This window comes from Halichoerus grypus, chromosome 1 (assembly GCF_964656455.1).
Source record: "Halichoerus grypus chromosome 1, mHalGry1.hap1.1, whole genome shotgun sequence".
Classification (NCBI taxonomy): Eukaryota; Metazoa; Chordata; class Mammalia; order Carnivora; family Phocidae; genus Halichoerus; species Halichoerus grypus.
Window position 1 is genome coordinate 4,225,320 of NC_135712.1, and position 22,101 is coordinate 4,247,420.

Sequence of the window (22,101 nt, forward strand, 5' to 3'; positions counted from 1 at the left end):
AGCAGATACTCGGCAAATATTTGCTGAATGAATTCTGACCCCATCGGTGGGGTTTTGGGAGAACGAAATGAGTTAACACACAGAGCACGGGGAGACAGCGCTGGGGGGGTGAGCGCCCAGCGTGGAGTCCGTGCCAAAGTGGCACGAGACCCCCGGGGCACATCGGGGGTGCCTTCCCACAAGGCAGGTTCTAAGGGGTGTCTTCTTCGGGCCCCGCCTCGGCCCAGCCCCACTTGGTAGCGAAAACAGGAAGCGGTACAAAAGTCCGGCGTGCCTCCTGGAGGTTGACACATGGGGTGTGGCGCCAGCAGGCTGCGGACCAGCCCAGTGATCCAAGGCAAACACGGTCAGCTTCCTGGGGACCTGCCCAACTAGTCCCCACACCTTCCTGAGCATTACCCAGGAGCTGGCCGAAGGTGGTGAGTGGCAGGTCCTGTTGCTACAGTGTGCTCGGGGAGTCGGCGCCTCCCTGTGCGGCAGCCCGTCTCTGCTGAGTTGACAAAGCGTCCCTCCGCTGTGTCACGTGGCCCCGGAGCTAACCGACCCCAGCTCACTGGTGGAGGCACAGAGGCCCTCACTCAGGCTGGCTGCTGCCATGCAGCATTGCCAGGACTGGGTCCCAGGAGGGTGTGCCGGCGGAAGATGCGCACGAGAAGGGGACAGCAGAATCACGGAATCACTGACTTTCTGGAGAAGTAGGGAAGGCAGAGCATCTCTCCTGCCACGGCCACTAGCCGACAGCAGTGCTTCTCAAGTGAGGTGGTGGCTGGGGGCAGGAACTGGGTGGGGGGCTCGCTCTGCTCTGATGACCTGCAGCTGAACACCTGGAGAAAGATGCGCTCTGGCTCGTGGGAGGCCCCCTGACTCTGTCCCTAGAGATGGTTCCTGGGGACGCAGGGCTTTCAATGTCAAACCCAACAGACACTGAGACCTTTATGAATCTTCAAGGCCTTTCATCTTGGCTACTCGGGGATTGACCCAACCTCACAAATGTGCTGACCTGATTCTTGTCGCACGGCCCCAGTTCATTTTCTGCGGTTCTCCCCAGGGCAGGCCCTGTTCCCGGCACGGAGGCAGCCAGGCCGGGTGGCCCACGGGGCAGGGAGGGAGGAGGGTGGAGGAGCAAAAACACATGGCTTTGTTGACAGATAAGTAAACTGATGTCATGGAACAAGTGTTTCCCTCAACAGGAAATGCAAGATGAGTGACGTGCTTGAGGTTTAGGAATGATCGCTGGTGAGCAGTCCGCTAAGACAGGCTAACAGATCAGCCCCTGGGCTCCAGGGCAGCAAAGGAGGCAGGTCAGGGAGGCCCACTGTCTGGGGCAGAGAAACCTTCTGGCACCTTCTCTGCTGGCTCAGGGAAGCGGTGAGGTTGCCGGGATGAGAGCCAGAAAAGGAACAGCTTCCCAGTGCCGAGAGCACCATCTTCACGTCACAACACGGCCGCATTTAGACGATGCAAACATACTGTGACCCCAGACTTTCCTGCCGCAGCAAGTCAAATGGAATTAGGATCTTTGGTGCAGACGAGGCTTTCTAGACATGCAAGGTGAGCTGCGAGTGGAAAGCGGGGCTGGCTGGTGGGGCTCCTTGCTGGCCCCAGGCTGCACGGCCTCACTTCCAGGCTGTCCACGGAGGATGCAGCAAACTGCTCTAAGAAGTGAGTGTTTCTTGAGCGCGTGGTGGAGGCCCGGCGCCCACCCAGTCCTGCAGGTGCCTTGCCTCAGTGGGCCTTCCCCGATCCCCTGAGCCTCGACCTTCTGCGGCCCAACATAGAGAAGAGGAAGCGAAGGACGGAGAAGAAGCTTGTTCGTATGAGCAGAGAGGGGACCCCAAATTCACTCTGTCTGACGCTGAAGTCGCTACATGTGCTGTTGGGAGAAGTTGAAATACAGGTGATTTCTAATTTGCTTTTGGATTCTGAGCCCCGGCTACTGCTGCACCGAAAGGTGGTGTGGCCGTGCTCACAGCGGGACAGGTCCTGGAGCTCTGCCCTCAGCCCAGCCTTGGCACATCTCAGAGCAATGGCCTCGTTATTCTGCTCAGAGGGTCAGGGCGCACTGACGGCGGACATGTCACACCCATCACGACGCACATGGTCGTGGCCAACCGGCTCGGGGAACTGGTCAACCACAGGAACCCGGGCCCCCCTCGGAAGAGGCCCGGCCGGTGGCCTCTGTAGCGTGGGGAATGCGAGCTAACGTGCAAGTGACCGGAAGGTCAGGCGTGACCAGCTGTACCTGCAGACACTCCCTCTGCAGGAGCCCAAGGCCAGAGCCAGGCTCTGACGGCGGGCAAGCTCCTTAACTTCAGCTCATGCCTCAGCTCCCTCACTGGGTGGCCGTGAGGCTCGAGGGAATCAGTGTGTGCAAAGGTCCCGAGCAGAGCCTGGCCCACAGGAACCACTGAGTACCCGCTGGCTGTGTTTAAGATTGCTGTTGTTTTTCCTGCCACACGGGAGCCAGCAAGCTGTTAAAAACATAGCTAATCATGTCACCTTCTGCTTTTAAATCCATAAAGGATTATTCTCTAAATGGTGCTGCAAAAGGGTCCGGTTAGATCCTCTCTGATAACTTAGACCAAAATAGTCTGCCCGGGGATGTTAAGAGAGAAGTGAGGGCGCCTGGGTGGCTCAGCTGGTTGAGCGACTGCCTTCGGCTCAGGTCATGATCCTGGAGTCCCGGGATCGAGTTCCGCGTCGGGCTCCCTGCTCAGCGGGGGGTCTGCTTCTCCCTCTGACCCTCTTCCCTCTCGTGCTCTCTGTCTCTCATTCTCTCTCTCAAATAAATAAATAAAATCTTTAAAAAAAAAGAGAGAGAGAAGTGAAAGAATCACAGTGATTTCCCCCCAAAAGGGAGATAAACTATTTAAAGCATCTCGGTTCTAGGAAGGAGTTGTCGGCATAGAATTAATGGAAGGAATCATCAACAAAAAGATGAGTATGTGTGTCTACATAAAATGAAAATCTCCTGGGATAAAAATGATGCAATGCTAAAATAAGTGGAAAATGTTGCAAAAATATCATCATAAATATGACAAGCAAAGGGTTGACCTCCTTAATATATAGCAGAACTCTTACCAATTAATACGAAAAACACACTCCACTAAAAACAACAACAACAACAACAACAAAAACATGGTCAAAAAGCATACAATTCGAACATAAAACATTAAGGTCTCAGAACTCTGAAAACGCTGATCACACGGGTCACGTTTCTAGAGGACCCCAGCCCCAGACACCAAGCTCAGGGCTTTGCACATATGTGTTGATTCGATCCTCACAAGGGCTCTGTGAGGCGGGCCCAGCCCGACCCCCGGTTTGTTAATGCACACAGAGGCCAGCATTTCCCCCAGGCCCCCGGGTTCTAATCAGCAGAGCCAAGATTTGAGTCCATCTTGGACTCTGAAGCCTAGAGGCACTATGCTACATGAATGAATTTTTAAAACAAGCCTATTTTTAAAGACATAATCTCACAGAGTCAAAAGCACATCAAAACACAGAAGTCTTCAGCTACGGGACCGACCTATGGTTTTGAAACAATGATGTCTAGGCAAGCCTACACACTGGTGCCTAAGCACAAATTGTACAATCTGTTTGGAAAGCAATTCCGAAATATGTAGGAAGAGCCTTAAAAAATGTTTTTCCTAGGGGCGCCTGGGTGGCTCAGTCGGTTAAGCGGCAGACTCTTGGTTTCGGCTCAGGTCATGATCTCAGGGTCATGAGATGAAGCCCCACATCCAGCTCTGCCCTGGGTGTGGAGTTGGCTGGAGATTCTCTTTTTCCCTCTCCCTCTGCCCCTACCCCCTACCCCCCCACCACTTGTACACTTGCACACTCTCTCTAAATAAATAAATAAATCCTTTAAAAAAATGTTCTTCCTCTTTGACCTAGAGATTTTATTTCTAGAAATCGTATCGTAAAGAAGCGGAGATATGATCAAAGATCGTGAATTGAGAAGGCTTATCACAGCATCACTTAAGTACAAATGTTGGAAACAACCCAAATGCTCCCAAACCAAGAACTGAGGGAACAAATTATGGTGCATCTGTAGGGGAATATTATGCATCCATTAAAAAGCACGTTTTCGCGGGACCCGGGAAGACCCAGCAGAATCGTAGGAGCGGACAGAGTGTGCTGTGAGATTCAGAAAAGAAGATGGTTAAACTGGGTTTTGGGGAATAAGGGGGGAATTTCCCAAGCAAAGGTGGAGGTAAGAATGCTCCAGGCAGAATAGGTGAGTGAGGACCAGAGGTCTGAGAAAGCCCGGTGTCCTGGGTTTGCATGGTGGCTCTTCAGGAGACCAGCCGCCCAAGGCAGTGGCGGGCGGTGGGCACGGAAGAGTCGGTTAGGACAGCTCGGGAACCAGCCAGCTTTTTCAGCAATAAGGAAACAGGAGTTTTTGAAAACCTCTCACAGCCCCCCCTGCCAATAAATTCTGCAGGTAGACAATCTGAAAACTATAGCAGGTAATAAACAAGAGGAAACAACGTTGCTCTCATCTCTCACACACATGGTGAAAGTGCTTATCACCGCAACATTCTGTTCTAAGACATAGATGGATAGGCAGAAATTTTACAAAAGAAATACCTGGAGTTTTTAATATAACATCAATAATTCTTTATGATTCTGTCTCCCCCCTAGAGTGTGAACAACTCAAAATTAGGAGCTGTGTCATGCTCAACTTGTGCTCAACTTGGGATTCCAAGCATTGGGTGTGATTCCTGAGGGTGGATGGGTGGGTGGGTAGGTGGGTAGGACTTTCTTCTGTGACGTTATATTTACAAAATCCCAGTCACCACCACCACCACCACCACCCCCGTGAACAGCCCTGCCACCCACCGATGAGCCGCTTGCAAAAGGCCTCAGTTTCTTCATCCTGGAAATGGTGAGACCCTGCATTACAAACAGATGTGGGGACCCACTCAGGACCCCAGAGTTGGCATAAAGATTATTCTAAGTTAAGACATTTAAGATTCAACAGAGGCAGAACGAAGCCTCCTTGGGGCCTCCCTTAGCTGACTAAAAGCAGCAACTTCTGAGAAATGAGGCTGTCCTATATCCCCTCTCTGGGTATTTACAGCCCTGAAGAAGACAGAAAGACCATTCATACCTGTTAAAACAAACATTATCATAAATTCTCTCCTGTCTGTTCTCCTAAAAACTCCTTTGTCTTTCCTAAAGAAACCTATTTGTTTTCCGCACATAGAAAGAAGCCCATAGAAGCTGTTTCTTCCCCTCCCTTATCCCTCTGACGTTAGAGGTGTCCATCTCTGACTGTAAGCCTGTAATGAGTCGGCTATGGCTTGTGTAGGCTCCCACGTGCATATGCCGGAAATCTTTCCCTCCTGTTGATGGCTTTAGTCAGTTTAATCTGCAGGCCCCAAAACAAGAACCTAAGAGGGTAGAGAAAAAGTTTTTCCTTCCCTACACAGACAATGGCCAAGACCATATGTGGCGAGAGAATGAGCCACACCCTCAGCAGCACTCAGCCCAGAATGGTCAGACTTGGTCGGTGAGTGCCAGCTTCCCTAACTTTGGTCCTCACTTCTAATTTAGGACCAATCAGAGAAAGTCAAATATGCTCCCCTAAGCAATCACATAGGATGCCCCGCTTCGGGGAGCCTCCTCCAGCTTCCCCATGATGACAGCCTCCACCCAGGTCACACCTGAAGCTTTCCTTGCTTTCCACCATAAGTGTTCCCAGTCCCCTGTCTGCCTTTGAGTCTCTGCTGAACTCATGTGAGGGTGACTGACTCCCCTCATAGAGAAAGCACTGAATATGCAGCCTTTTTGCGTTCTCATTCGGGTGGTCTTCATTTTTCCCATGATGGGGACAATAATTGCTTCATGCATGTCAGGCTCGGACAGTAACTGCTACCCTGCTTTGGGGCAAAGAGCCTTCTCAAAGGCACCTGTCCACCCCCTGGACCCGCTGGACAAACAGGGGAAGGTTTGGCAGATGTATATATTCTCGTAAATGCTCTTTCCACCAGCGACTGCTCAACAGAGAAACAGTGAGGAGCGAGGGCAAGAAAACACTGCATCTGGGAGTTGAAAGATGCTAGCAATTTAGCAGGAAGGTACAGGGTAGCCTTTACATGCTTGGACTGAGGATTCAGAGCTGAGTTCAAATCCTAGCTGTGCCAATCAATAACTTTTGCCAGATACTCCCCTTGTTGCTAAAACATGCCTGGGATGAGTGCCTGCCTCCTGATCTGTGTGGACTTGAAGGAGAGTGCAGGCAAAGGACTGGCCCAGCACCAGGAGGGCCGCACACATGCAGGCAGCTGCTACTCCCTGTTCCCGGGTCGGGAGGAGCCCCTTATCCGCCATCCTCCCTGGGCCAGCCCATGGCTCCAGGCTAGGGCTGAGCCTGGGAAAGGCATTTCCAAAGCAGCATCCAAAGGCCTGGTGGGCGCAGGGTGTGAAAACCAGGATGCTTAACTGCCCACATCAGCCGGAAGAGAGAGGCTGCCCGCTCTTGCTGGAGGGACAGGATAAGGGAGGAGGTGTGATAGGGTCCTCGGAAAGCTCAAGACTCCTGAGCAGAGCCTCACCTCTGCCCTGCACGTGCCAGGAGAGCTCAAGGGGGAATGTCCCTGAGGACAAGTGAGCCTGCTTTTGGTTTAGACCTCAGGCCTGGGCCCCCGGTCTGGTGGGGAGCAGAACTTTTCTGGATCTCAGCCTTGCCTTCCATGAGAGCAGGGATAATCACTGCCCTACCGCCCTGCAGCTAGCTGGTGGGTGTAGAGTGATGGAAAATCGTTGTCGTGTGAAATGACATCTGGGTGTGAAATGCTTTTTTCTTTTTAAAGATTTATTTATTTATTTAAGGGGGGGTGGTGCAGAGGGGCAGAGGGAGAGAATCCAAGCAGACTCTGAGCTGAGTGTGGAGCCCGACTCAGGGCTCAATCTTGCAATCCGTAAGATCATGACCTGAGCTGAAATCAAGAGTCAGATGCCTTACCGAAAGGGCCACCCACACCCTGGGTATGAAATCCTTGTTGAAGTCTAAACAGGTTGCCTTTGCTCTCTCGAGATGTGGGCAAGGCGTCTCAGAGAAGAAGGGGTGCAGAGGGTCCTGTGTCAGGTTTGAGGGGCTCCCATTGGCCCCACCTCCCTTGTTTTTAGCAAAACTCCTCTTTGGAGTTTCAAGTGGGCGCCCCCCAGCTATTATCTGAATTTTTATCCTGCCAGAAGCCACAGAGCAGGTGCTGTGATGCTCACGCCACAGTACAGGGTAGGTCCCCAGGTGTGAGGGTTTAGGTTACCTTGTCTACAACTTCATCATCAGCCAAGGGGAAAGATGGTTTCAAACCCAAGTGGAGAGGATCCACGGTCTTGCCTTCAGATGAAACTTGACCTCTAGCAGGACATGACCACTGTATTTGGTTCCTGTGGTGATTGTAAAAAATACCACACATCCAGTGGCTTAAAACAGCACAGATGTATCCTCTTACAGTTCTAGAGGTCCAAAATGAGTGTGAAAGGGGCCACATCAAGGTGTTGGCAGGGCTGGCTCCTTCCAGAGGCTCTGGGAGAAGTCTCGCGTCTCCCAGCTTCCAGAAGCTCTTGGCTGCACCTCTCTGACCACTGTGAATGTTGTTACATTGCCTCTTCCCCTAACTTGACCCTCCTGCTTCCCTCCCTCCTACGAGGATCCTGGAGATGATATTGGGTCTGCCTGGATTATCCAGGAAAACCTCCCCATCTAAGGTCTTTAATTTAATCTGGTCTGTAATGTCCCTGTTGTCATGTAAGGAAACATATTCATAGGTCTGGGGATAAGGGCGTGGACATTTGGGGGGGGTCATTATTCTCTCTACTACACACACAAAGTAGGGGGAAAAGTAACAGAACTGTCTTTGGGATGTAACTAGAAGAATGAAGGTGCCACCCGTGGGCCACGGCATCTGCTCACACCTGCGGGTCTCAGGAGCAGCTCTTTAGAAGTGGGAACTTAAGCCAGAAGAGTTTCACGCCTGCATCATCTGTTGAAAGATAACACCCAAGTCTGATTGCAGGAACAAACTTTTTCTTAGAACTGAATCCAAGCACAAATGTGTCACCCCCGGGCATCAGAAAGTACACATCTCTCTACATTTTCCACCTGCAGCAGCCAAGGGCCCGGCGTGGGTCGGAGCGCACAGAGGGCGGGCATCTCTGCAGGTGTGATGCAGCATCCTCCAGGTCTCTGGCTTTCTGAACATCCATCCTGGCTCAGGTGCAGAATTTGGAGGATGTTTGCTGGCATCTGTTGGTGGTCTTCTTCTGGGACCTGCCATCCTTGGTACACCTGTGACAGAGCTATCCTGAGATTGTTGCAGGCTGGAGGTATCTCTCCAAGAAGCATTCTTGTGGGCCACGAGGAGCAGCTGCTTCAAGCTTTTTAAGAAATATGTGGTTCTTGGTGGACACAGATGCTGCCATGGTTCACTGGTCATTGGGGGTGTTTTTCTAATAAGGAGGGTGCATTTGCCCTGAGCTGTTCACATTCTGAGGTAGAAGTAAGGGGACACCACCTTCCAACCTGGGTTGGTGCACATCTCTGGCCAGGAAACAGAGTGGAGACCGGTCCCTCCGTTCCCTCCATGGGGTACATTGTGAGGCAGCACGGAAGGACACAGAGGGAAAAGGAAATGGGTCAGTGGGAGCTGTGTGGGATGGCCTGCTTCCCAGAACAATCCAATGGCTCTCCTGCATTTAAAATATCTGGGCTGGGGCGCCTGGGTGGCTCAGTCGATTAAGCATCTGCCTTCGGCTCGGGTCATGATCCTGGATCCCAGGATCGAGTCCCGCATCGAGCTTCCTGCTCAGCGGGGCGTCTGCTTCTCCCTCTGACCCTCCCCTCTCTTGTGCTTTCTCTCTCTCACACTGTCTCTCTCAAATAAATGAATAAAATCTTTAAAAAAAAATAAAATAAAATATCTGGGCTGTGGCAACAGGTGCCACCTGTCCGTTAGGAGGCCACCCTATTATTATTCCAGTTCATTGTAAATAGTGAAAAGAAATACAAGAGGAAAGCAGAAATGTTAGAATGTTGACCAAAGCTGCCTCGGCAGGACTCCTCAGAACAGCTCTTACACCAGCTGCTCAGAAGGGGCTGCGAGAACCTCAGCATCCAATATGGAGTGACAATGAGAGTGGCGGGAGATTCACCCTCATTTCATCCAATGGAAGCATTTCAGAGTTATTTTTTTAGACACCAGCTACTTATTTCATAGTCAGGCAGTCCAGTGGGTGATTTCAGGAATAGCGATCCCTGTCTTTAGCTTTGCCATAGGAATCTGTCACATCTGCCATAAGAGGGACAGTTGGCCTGCCAAGATGGCACCTCTGATACCAGCCATCTTCTGGGCTCCTCTGGGCTCTGGGTGTGGCCGCACACTGCAGATGCTTAGTCAGCCCTGGGAGAAGGCAGTGTGAGGGAGGCCGCACCAGGGAAAGGGCAGGGACTTTGCAAGAGGGCCAGGCGGGCGTCAGCAGGCATCAGTCTTGTGCACATGGGCGCCATGTTTCCTTTGCCCAAGTGGAGTTCGTGGAGGTCCAGGTGATGTCACCAGCCATCTTCTCTTAGTGTGACCTCCTTTTTTTGAGAGAGAGCACAAGTGGGGGTGGGGAGGAGCAGAGGGAGAGGGAGAGAGAGAATTTCAAGCAGGCTCCATGCCTAGCACGGAGCCCGATGCAGAGTCGATCCCACAACCCTGAGATCATGACCTGAGCTGAAATCAAGAGCCGAACGCCCAACGGACTGAGCCACCCAGGCGCCCCTCAAGATTTTTAAAAAAATCATTTAACAACAGGGCACTCTTGCCCACATGGCTCCACCTCGCTAGAGTCAAATACCACCTACCTTTTCCATATGGCTCTCCAACATCCCCACAGTCCCACCAGCACCCCCCACTCATTGACCCTATCACTGGGACCATGAATGCATTTCATTCTTCAAGACAAGATGAAAACCCCTTGTCTTTAAATCTGGAATCCAAAATAAACAGAAAAGCTTTTTCTGTACCTCATTTGATGGCAAAATCCGACCTGAAATGTGACTCCTTTGGTAGGAGTTTCTGCCCTGAAATGACCATAAAAATATCATTTATACCTCTTATCGATCCCTCTCAGGGTGAAGGTTCCAGACTCTCTTGCAGAAATACTACTAGAACACAGCACCAGACCCGCTGGGGGTGGGGGATTGTCCAGTACATGTGCTACTTTACATTCTTGAAATCCAAAGATTCTGAACACCTCTGCCTCTGAGTGTCTGGAGGGGCCAGGGGCCAGGGGAGGTACGATAGGAGAGGCTGATGGGCCTCCAACCAAGAAGTTCTCCCACCTGGTGTACATGGTAAGCCTCACCAATCCTCAGGATAGCCCTTAGATGAGTGGCTTCAATTACCCCCATTTTACAGACGAGGACACTGAGATATGCAGAGGTAAGCTGCCCAAGGACCCATGGCACGGCCAGAATTTGAACTCAGGCATTCTGCTTCCAAGGTCTATGCTCTTAACCAACATGCCACATACCCTCCGATGCCTGACCTCAAGTAACAAAATAGACACTTTCCGAACTCATGCTGGCGCAGCTGCTGCCTACAGGCACATGTTGAGTAAGGTTCCCTAGAGAGTCCCGCCAGGCTAGGAAAACGTGCTCAGCTTTAACGGTCCAGCCATCTGATTCCTGAAGAAGCACAGAGGCTCTGGCTAAATCACCTGCCAGATGAATCGCCAAGACACTCAAAGGTGCGTGCCAAAATTGGGAGAGGATCCTCTAGCTCAAGCGAGTCGGCATTGAGAAGACCCAGGGAAGGGAATTCGTCGGTTCCCCCAGAACAGAATGATGGAAGGCTCACAGTTGCTACATTCAGCCAGAGGAAGGTGTGAGCCCAGGTCGGTCATGCAAACCACGTGTCCCAGGCAGCTTCACCCAGCCTCACTGAGCTGCCGTGCCCTCCACACCAATGGCTGTCATGATACCCTCATGCTTCCGAGGCCTGAACAAGTGCAGAGCCTTGAGAGCAGGCAGCATGGACGCTCTGCTCCTCCCCTTCTTCGGCTGCCTGGGAGACACACCTGCGTCTGGCTAGCACTCCTGTTACTGCCGCTGGTCCTCCAGCATCACCTGGCTCCCGGGTCTATTTCAAGAAGGCTGGTTACCCAAGGCAGTCTGAAGGCTCGTCTTGGGTCTCCTTGGCCTCCAAAGCATTAAATACAGGTCTTTCCATCTCCTTCATCTACCGGTTTCCCCTTGCCTTAGCCTAGATGGGGTGGTGCCCACGGTGTCCATGGTGTCCCTCCCCACGCAGACCACACGGCCAACAGCACTCTGGCCGCAACCTGCACGTCCCCACTCTTCTGCATTCATGCTTCTGAACATAGCATCAATTCATGGCTTTGATGGGGCTGGGGCCCTGACAGCTGGAGTCTGCTGGTTCAGGGGGGCTCAGCAAGTGAGACCGTGGTGCCCAGTCCAGATCTAAAAGGATTCCGGCTTTGAGGCAGTGACGGTGTCACTGAAGATGGTGAGTGACCTGGTGGAGTTCAGAGCCGTGTTGGCAGGACCCTGGAGCCCAGGGTCCCCGTCCCTGGGGCAGAGGAGGCACCACGACATGCAGGGGCTCCACAAGGAGTCCCTCGTGCAGGGCCAGTGAGGAGGCATGCAGGAGGTACTCTTGGCATGACTGGAATCCTCCACGCTCCGTGAGGTGGCCCTGAGCCTGAGGACCGAGGACCGGCGAGGCCGATGAACAGATGACCCGGGTCTCTATCAGGGGAAAGATCTGACCCTCCCTGGAGGCAGCGGGTAGACACACTCAGGCCAACTGCTCCAGCGAGGGGCCCGCCAGCTCCCTTTGTGCTTCCCTGATCTGGGAAATGGGATCCCACACACGGTTCCCCCTCTCCCAGGGCTTCTTCCATCCTCCCTTCCCTTCCTCCGCTACCCCTGTCAGTGAGTTTGGGGAAGACACACAGACCTTTCATACCGGTGACCTGGTGGGAGGGGGGCCGGGAGGCTGGAGGGCGAGGTGGGAATGGGATTTCTCATTTATTGAATTATAAACAATTTTTTTATTGTAGTAAAATATACATAACATGAAATTTACTATTTTAACCATTTCTAAGTACCGGTTGGTGGTGTTACGTACATTCGCAGTGCTGTGCAGCCATCCCACCGTCCACTCCAGGACTCTGTTCCTCCTGCAAAACTGACCCTCTGTCCCCATGAAACGCTGACTCCCCAGCCTCCGTCCCCAGCCCCTGGCACCCACCGTCCTACTCGGTCTCTATGGACCTGACTCTGCTAGGGACCTCCTGCAAGTGGAATCACACAGTATTGTCCTTTTGTGACTGCTGACTTCATGTAACATAGTATCTTCAAAGGTCATCCATGTTGCAGCAGGTGTCAGAATGTCCTCCCCTTTTAAGGCTCCTATTCCGTTGTACGGAGAGACCACACTTTATGTATCCACTCATCCATCCACGGACACGAGGTTGCTTCTGCGTTTTGGCTCTTGTGAATACCCCTGCTATGGGCATGGGTGAACAAGTATCTCTCTGAGTCCCTGCTTTCGCTTCTGAGTATATACCCAGAAGTGGAATTGCTGGATCACTGGTAAATATTTAATTTTTTGAGGCACTGCTATATGGTTTTCCACAGTGGCTGCACCATTTTGCATTCCCGACCAGCAAGGCTCCAATTTCTCTGCATCCTCGCCAACACATTATTTTCTCTTTTTATGATAATGACCATCGTAATGAGTGTGAGGTCTGTTTTGAACCCCCCTTCCCGATTTCTGGATTTCCTGTTCAAAACAGTTCCCGAAGCCCGTCTTTGCAAAATGACTTCAAAGTCAACTTACCAGCCACCCGCTAGCCAGCCAGCGCTGTTTATGGCACCTACAGCTTGATCACCTGTCTGCCTGATTCATCAGGTTGTCTATACAAATTTTGGCCATTTCCAAAAGTCAAATCCGTATTTTCAAGCCGCCCCTGAAGTGAGAGGTAAAAGCATCTGTCTTGGGCTCTGCCTTGTGTGGTCAGTCCTCACGGCAGTGCATTCTGGAAGGTCCGTGAAGACCAGCCGTGACGGTGTGGCCAGCCACCCACAGTGGATGCCCAGTGGCTCTGGAGCCAGGTCCCCAGGCTGAAGTCTTGAATGAGCTCAGGCTGGAGCTCCCTGGGTTCTTCAGTTTTGAGAGCGAATGGAGCTGACCTGCCAGCAAGTCCTGGTTATCGCTCTGGTTCCAGGAGCTAGGAAGATGAGTCAGGAACGTCGGCATTAAATCATATGCCAGTTTTAATTCTTCTTATTGTTTTTTTTTTAAATATATAATGTTCTTCATAGGTTTTAAGTTCCCCTTTGCCCCCCTTCCCCTCCCTCCTCTCCCCGCCCCCTTCTCCTCCCCCTTCCCTTCCTTGGTAGAGGAGGTACTGCGTTGGAATTCCAGGGAATTCCGCATAGACAGCTGTGCTCCCCACCCTTGAGAAGTTCACCGCCCCCCGCCCCAGGGTGACTTGCCTTTAGTGGCGGAAATGGTGGAAATGGCGCTGGACACCAGTCAAAGCGGGAAGGACAGGTTTAATCAGAAATAGCTCGTGCAGCAGGGAGGAGGGTCCCAAGAGCACTGCTCTGAGCTGCAGCTTGTGCGGAGGTGACCGGGCATCTGAAAGGGAGGAGGAGGGAGAGGGAGGGTAAGCAGGCTCAGTGGAGTCAGTGAAGTGCACACTTAGGGAAAGTAGGGAAGGGCTGGACCTGTGAACCCCACCTGGGTTTGCTCACCAGCTTGTGCAGGGGGCCCCGTCTTGGGGTGCTGGCTGGAACAAACAGCCTTAGGTTTTCTCAGGCAGGCACGGCGAGGGGCCGGGTCCTCCCTCCCTCCGTGGCCTTTAGCTCTCAGACGCAATGTCAGTGTTTGTTCAAGTCTGAGGTTGAGTCCTAGTGGGGAAGAAGGCTCAGAGGAGCCTGGCTACTTTGGACAAGGAGAGAATCTTTGTCAAAGGCATTTGACAAAGTAGCCTGCAAACAGAAAATATAACACACAGAGCCTTTGGGTTCAAAAAACCCCAATGTTGTCCCAAGAACAGGTGGTTGGGCGCTTGAGATGATGTGCAGGCATAATTACCCACGGACTCATAATCCATTTGACTATTGATAGCATCAGGTACACATTTTGCTCCTCCTTCCAGGAAACAGTCATGGCTGCTCGCCAACAAGGTGTGGGTTAGGTTCAGGGAAAAGTGACTGTGCATCTGTGGAGGCCAAGTCCAGACCCTCCCGCCCCCCCGCCCACCTGCTGATTATAGAGCAGAAGAGCCAGTTACCCCGGTACCCATGTTCTGGGCTCCAAGGGTCTGTCGTGGGCATCCCCGGGTACCAGCTGATGGCCATATCCGCAGGGATGGGACCTGTCCTGAGGCTGAGGTTGGTTCCCTGCTGGCGGGGTAGACTCTGCTTCAGCCCCCACCCCATTCCCCAGTCTTGCCGGCCAGTGAGCCACTCTCACAGGTACCTGTGTCTCTCTCACAGCCTCCCGTCCGGTCCTAACATCAGCTCAGCTAGGACCATGGTGCGTCAGACTGTGGGTGGGTCCAAGGTGGTACCCAGATGCCAGGCATGTGGATGGGAGCGCTGTCCAGGCACAGGAGACAGGAAGATGCTAAAGCAGCCCTGCGGTTGGCAGGGTGGGGTCCTAGGGAGGTGTCGAGGTGTCCTGGCAGTGAGCAAAGCAGGAGGCAGGGCCAGCTGGTTGAGGGCAATAGGAATTGGGGGGGGCATGGAGGAAGGAGTGGTCATTTGGGAGGTGTGCTGCGAAGTGGGGAAATGCCACGGGCCTGGGGCTCCAACAGCTAGAAAAGCCTGGAGTGTCTAGGAGTGTCAGGTGAGTACTGGGTATCCAGGGATTCTAGCTCTGGAGAAACAGGGATCCTTGGCAGGATCCTAGGCACTGGGAACGTGGTAGGGACGGATGCTAGATCATGTATATGATGCGTTTCTTAAAGAAACTGAATGTGCAGGTTGATAAGGCGCCACTGGGCTAGCCCAAGGGCCCCTTAATCCTGCCCCCCAGACTCAGGCTTGGTCCCGGTGGTTGGCTAAAAAACAGCCCCCAAAGACAGCTTCATCCTAACCCCTGGAACTTGTAAATGGGAACTTGTGTGGCAAGAAAAGGACTTTGCAGGGATGATTCAGTTAAAAATTTTGAGACAGGCAGATGATCCTGGATCATATGGGTGGGCCCTAGATGCCAACACACGGGTTCTTATAAGAAGGGAGCAGAGGGAAACCTCACTCCGGGGCGGGGGGGGGGTGCAGCGGCCACATGACCAGGGAGGCGGAAGCTGGAGGGACGCGGCCACAAGCCCAGGAACACGGGCAGCCCAAACGCTGGACCAGATAAGGAAGGCTCCTCCCCTGGAGCCTCCAGAAGGAGCCGTCCTTGCTGTCACCTTGCCTTCAGCCCCTTACAACTCATTTTGGACTTTTGGCCTCTGGGACTTTAATAAGAGAATACGTTTCTGTTGTTGCTTTTGTTTGTAATTTTTTTGAGTAGAGCTGACACCCAATGTTATGTTGGTTTCAGGTGTACAACACAGTGATTCAGCATCTCTATATGTCATACTGTGCTCAGAACAAGTGCCACCACCATCTGTCACCTTACCCTGCCATTTCAGTCCCATTAGCTCTGTTCCCTGTGCGGTGCCTTTCACACCGTGACTTACTCCGTACCTGGAAGCCTCTACCTCCCACTCCCCTTCTCCATTTTGCCCACCCCTCCATGCCCCCTCTGGCAACCACCAGTTTGTTCTCTGTTTATAGGTCTGATTCTGCTTTTTGTTTGTTTATTCATTTGTTTTCTAGATTCTACATATAGTGAAATCATAGGGTGTTTGTCTTTCTCAGTCTGACTTATTTCACTTAGCATAATACCCTCTAGTTCCATCCATGTTGCAAATGGCACGTTCTCATCATTTTTTATGGCCGGGTAATATTCCTGTGTGTGTGTGTGTGTGTGTGTGTGTGTGTGTGTGTGTGCGCGCGCGCGCACCACATCTTCTTTATTCATCTGTCGATGGACACTTGGGCTGCTTCCATATCTTGGCTACTGTAGATAATGCTACACTAAACAGTGGCATTTCTGTTGTTTTAAGCTGATGAGTTTGTGGAATTTGTTACAGTAACCACGGGAAACTCATAGTCCGAGGGTGGGGGGCCGGCTGAGCTCCTGGTGGGGCTTGCGGGTCCCAGGCAGCTGTTAGAGGGGACTGGGGCATGGTCAGCCCAATGCCCCTCCCCCCAGTGTCTCAGGCACAGAAAATGTGGGAAACGCTGCAAAGGTGGTAGGGTGGAGTGAGGCTTTCTCTTTTCAATTTGTACCTTCCCGTAGTACTTGGATCTTCTACCAATGTTTTTATTTTTTATTTTTTAAAAGGTTTACTTATTTTAGAGAGAGAGAGCATGCACGAATGGGGTGGGTTAGGGGTAGAGGGAGAGGGAGAGAGAATCCCAAACAGACTATCGATGAGCGTGGAGCCCAACGCGGGGATTGATCTCACGACCCTGAGAACATGACCTGAGCAGAAACCAAGAGTCAGATGCTCAATGGAATGAGCCACCCAGGTGCCCACCAATGTTTTTATTTCTAAAAGTGTCATTAGGAGTTATTCCTCAGGGGAGATTTTGTGTTTCCTTATTTGTACTTGTCTCTGTTAAAAGGATAACTGGGACTCCCACTACCCTGTGAATGTTACATTTGTGAGTGGGTGACTCTCTCCTGGGGAATTTCGCATCGCCCCCCACCCTGTTCCGGCTCCTCCCTCTCCCTCCTCCTATCCCTCCCCTTTCTCGGAAATCACCTGCTTCTCCGTGCCTGGAGAACCACCTTTCTGTCTATGGGCACCCAGGCCCTCCGGTGTCTTTCTAAAGGTGCATTTCCCGAGCAAAGATGATTCCTCTTCCCAGCAGAATGCCTGCCTCCTGGTCACTTGGCGTGTTCTCACCTTGTTGCAGACATTCATTGCACACGTATTTTGGACCATGCAATGTGTTCAGGGCTTTAAAATATCTTTCCTATCTTCACAACCATTTCACAAAGTGGCTGGCATTACCCCAGTTTTAAAGATGAGGAAACAGCAGCTGTGGGAAGACTGGAGACTAGCCCAAATTGACGCTGCCGGCAGTGACCCACCAGGGTGGCCCTCGTGCACCCCGGGGCTGTGGGCTCGCTCCCGGCTCTCGGGAGGGGCTTCCTGCGCTCCCCCACTCACTGGCTCAGCTGAGCGCATGCTGGTGAGAACTGTCTCTGGGGAAGGCACTAGGCTGACTCCTGACGGGCTCTTGTGCGCATGGAATTTGCACACATAGTCTTCAAAATTGACCCTTGGCAATGACATTTCACACTGATCCTCCAGCGTCCACTTCCTGCTACAGCCTCAGGGCATCTGCTCATTGCTCTCAACGCCAGAGGCAGAGACTGACCGATCTTTTCTGTAATCTTCTGTGGGCTTCTGAGTAGGGGTGCCCACACTGATGGGCCATAAGTGACACTCAATCTTACTTTCTTCAGTCCAAAATAGTCTCCACTGTGTGAAAACCTGAAGCAAAAATGATAAAACCTGGTGTGCTTGCTGAATGGGCTTGCACCAGACATGCATACATGTGTATATGTGTGTGCGTGTGTATATGTGTGTATGTGTGCGTCTGGCTATGTGTGTACTGTATATGTGTGTGTACATGTATGTATGTGTGTGCATGTATATGTATGTGTGCGTGTGTATGTGTGTGTATATATGTGCACATGTGTACGGGTGTGTGTATGCATGTGCCCGTATATGTGTGTACTGTATATGTGTGTGTACATGTGTGTATGTGTGTGCATGTGTATGTATGTGTGCGTGTGTGTGTATATATGTGCACGTGTGCACGGGTGTGTGTATGTGTGTGCCCATATATGTGTGTACTGTATATGTGTGTATGTGTACATGTATGTATGTGTGTGTATGTATGTGTGCGTGTGTATGTGTGTGTATATATGTGCACGTGTGCACGGGTGTGTGTATGTGTGTGCCCGTATATGTGTGTGTACATGTATGTATGTGTGCGCGTGTGTGTGTGCGTGTGTATGTGTGTATATATGTGCACGTGTGCACGGGTGTGTGTATGCGTGTGCCCGTATATGTGTGTACTATGTGTATGTGTACATGTATGTGTGTGCGTGTGTGTGTATGTGTGTATATGTGTGCACGGGTGTGTGTATGCGTGTGCCCGTATATGTGTGTACTGTATATGTGTGTGCATGTGCATGTATGTATGTGCGTGCATGTGTATGTATGTGTGCGTGTGTGTGTGCATGTGTGCATGGGTGTGTGTATGCGTGTGCCCATATATGTGTGTACTGTATATGTGTGTACGTGTGCATGTATGTATGTGCGTGCGTGTGTATATATGTGTGCGTGTGTGTATGTGTGTGCACGTGTGCATGGGTGTGTGTATGCATGTGCCCGTATATGTGTGTACTGTATATGTGTGTACATGTGCGTGTATGTATGTGCGTGCGTGTGTGTGTATGTATGTGTGTGCACGTGTATGTGTATGCGTGTGCCCATGTGTGTGTACTGTATGTGTGTGTGTGCCCTGTGTGCTGTGTGTACGTGTGTGTCGGGTGTGTGTCCTTGGGCCGCTTGCTCTCTGTCCTCCACAGCTCCTGCACCTTACGGCAGGGACGGAGCGAGCGGGGCCACAACAGATGGGTGCAGGTGTCGTCTGCTAACTCAGGTGAGCAGCCAGGTGAGCAGCAGGTAAGGACGGCTTCCAGCTTGCTGCCAGCCTCCAGTGCACCCAGGCTTTCACTCAACCCACTGGCAAGTACCAGACGCCTTCTGAGGGCAGCACAGGGGGGCAAGCGAGTGATAGGATGTGTGCTCCCCAGCCCCAGCCCCCGAGAAGAAAAACAGAGATTGATGTCCCCCTCAGAAGGTAAAACTACAAAACCCACACCTGTCCGAGCTCAAGTTCCTGTCTCCTGGGCAGTGGGGACGTGCCAGATCCAAGGCGTTAGCACATCAAAGGTCATTCCAGCCTGGGGGGCAGGTCTGGATGCCTCCAAAGGAAAAGTCAGGGGAAAGGAATGTTCCAGACCAGATGTAGGAAGCACCGGCCAGGTAGGGCACCATGAGCAGCAACAGCTACCCTGGGCTGTGGGAATGCCTGGCCCTCTGCCCCCCACCCCCCGCCCCGTGCTCTCCCCTCCCTGCGTGTGGGCTCACCTGCTGTCTTCTGATAACTTGCCTGGCCGTAGGCGAAGATACTGTGGGGGACCACCTGAGCGGCCCGACGTTTGTTTTTCTCATCCTAAGAAGCAGATTTCTGGTTTCTCCTCAGTCTCCGTGCGTGCGCCTGTGCCAGGATCCTGTTAATCTTCTGAGTCAGAATTAGACCCATTTTGCAGATAAGGAATCAGAGGCTCTAAGTGAACTAACGTGCCCCAGCTCGTTAGTGAAGCTGGAGCTCGGGCCCAGGTAGTCAGAGCCCTGAGTCCCGCTCTGGAGTGGCGTGGGTCAGCTGCCCCCATCAGACGAGGCTCATGTGTCCGAGCTCGCCCGCGGTGTGAATATAAGGCTCACTGTGGAGCCTTCCACTCTTAGGAGCTCGGAGTCCAGTGAAGGATCCAGACACGTGAGCAGGTCATTTTCCAAACTGGGGTCAGGGCATGGTTACAGGGTGCAGCCAACAGATGAGGGGGACTGTTAGTGTTCCCAGAAGAAGCCCCACAGGAAGCCAGTGTTGAGAGTCTGCAGGGTGGACGGGCGCAGAGGGGCTTTCTTGGCGAGGAACAGTAAGTACAAAGGCTTGGATGCGTGATGGTCCCTGCTCGGGAGGTGGGGACAGGGCGGTGTGCGATGGCAGGGGAGGGGGGCTGGCTTGTGAGGAGCCTGTGAACCTTCTCACGAGCATTAAACAATGTTCGGGGTGGGCACAGGATCTGATCATATTCCAGAATGTTCTCCAGCTGCTCTGGCGGGGGTTTTGAGAAGAGATGGTGACGGGTAATAGATGTGCAGGAAAGTTCTTGGTCCCCGGCTTGTGCTGTCACAAATGGAGAGAAGCAGCAAGGGCATAGGATGGAAGGGCCTTCATTTTCTGGGGAGATTACAAGTAAGGGAAGTGGGTGCAGATGTCCCTCGGAGCATGTAAGCTACAGCCTAGCACTGGGCCCAGAGCCTGAGAACAGAGGCATCTGGGGGGTGCCCTGCCTCCCTCTGGAGCCCAGCGTGGCTGGGGCACTGCCCAGGTGTGGGGCCTTCCACCACTGAGCCCCTCCTCACAGCAGCCCTGGGCTGGCCCCAAAATACCCTCACCGGCCTTGTCTCCTTCTTCCATCCTTTCTGCTTGAGCATCTATTCTGGGCACCGAGAAACAAGCTCTTCCGGTTCCGTGAGTTCAGGGGGTTGAAGCAGAAGAGTCTAAATTTGACCTTGAGCCCTGACCCACAGCGAGGCCCCCAGGAGGGCCCCAGGCCACTCAATCCGGCTCAGTGGGAGGGGCGGGGGGGCTACGGAGATGGAAGGTAAGGAGGGAAACGTGGGGTGGTGGGAGCTTCGCACCCTCTGTGTCTCTCTTCCCGGTGTACGTACTTATGTTGTAAATAACACTGACATGACATTTGCTGTGTGAGGTGGGTGTTATCACTCCCTCCATTTTATAGACGTGGACGTGAGGCAGGGAGAGGCTGAGTAGCTTGTCCCGGTTCGTGGACGCGGGCAGCCCAGAGCCGCACGGCAAAGCCAGGCCATCTGGCTCCAGAAACACACTCCTCTCCACTAAGTCAGTCGTTCTCAAGGTGGGGTCCCTGGCCAGCAGCAGCCGCACTTGGACACTTGTGATGAATGCCAGTTTTCAGGTCCCACCCCGACCTATGAATCTGGAACCTGGGGGGTGCTCAGCAATCTGGGTTTGAATGATCCCTCCTGGGGATTTGGGTGCTGATCAGCAGTTTCTTCAATTAATTGGCCCTTTGCTGAGCACCTACTTACTACAGGATGGTGGTATAGATACCTGCCAAGGTGAGAGGACCCACAGACATCCCCTGTCCTCTCGGAGCCGGCGATGAAGAGCCCTGGCCTTCCAGCAAAAGCATCTGTGGTCAGGGGCAGGTTCCGAGTGTTCTCGGCATGCTGGAGGACTGGCAGGAACCCTGCAGACTGCTGACCGTGGGGCTGGGAGACCGGCCGGGAGCCACCAGTTAAAGGGGGCTGAATCCACGGGACAGACGTGGGCGTTTCAGGTTGGGATCCGCTCTCTGGTTGAGCATGTCTGTAAATACTCCTTGTGTACTATCTGGGGACTTGTTTTTAAAACTTAAAGGCAGGGCACCTGGGTGGCTCAGTTGGTTAAGCGTCTGCCTTTGGCTCAGGTCGTGATCCCAGGGTCCTGGGATCGAGCCCCACCTTGGGCTCCCGGCTCAGCGGGGAACCTGCTTCTCCCTCTGACCCTCTCCCCTCTCATGCTGTTTCTATCTCTCTCTCTAATAAATAAATAAATAAAATCTTTAAAAAAAAAACCTTAAAGGCAAATAGGAGATTAGCAATGGTGGTTTTGTGGACCCTGTGTCTTTGCTTCGGTATTTTGGTTACTGGATGATTTTAAGAACAAAACGGAACTATTCCGGGGGCCAGAAGCCCTGACGCACAAGCTGCAGGCCAGTTCTTGTGGCGACGGGCTTCCCGTGAGCGTCTGTCCCCTTGAGACCACCTCCCCCTCTTCACATACTTCCACATGGTCACGGGAGACCCAAAACGAAGTGCAGACCCCCAGCTACAAAAACAATCATCTTGTGCACAAAGAGCAGGGATGAGCTGAAGACAACCCAGCAAACAACCCTAAACACTCCCACCGTCCTTGTCGTAAAGACAGCCCGTGAGGAGTTAGGTCTAACCCTAGCCCTGCCCCCAAATGCCTTCTCAGACCCCACTGCCCCGTTTCCATGGAAGGGAAGGGAGTCCTTATGCCGTTCCTTAAGTTCTGCCTAGTCTGGCAAATGGGCTGTCCCTTGAGTGGCCACCTAGTAACCCAAGGACACCTTTGGGGTAGGGGGAACTGCCCCC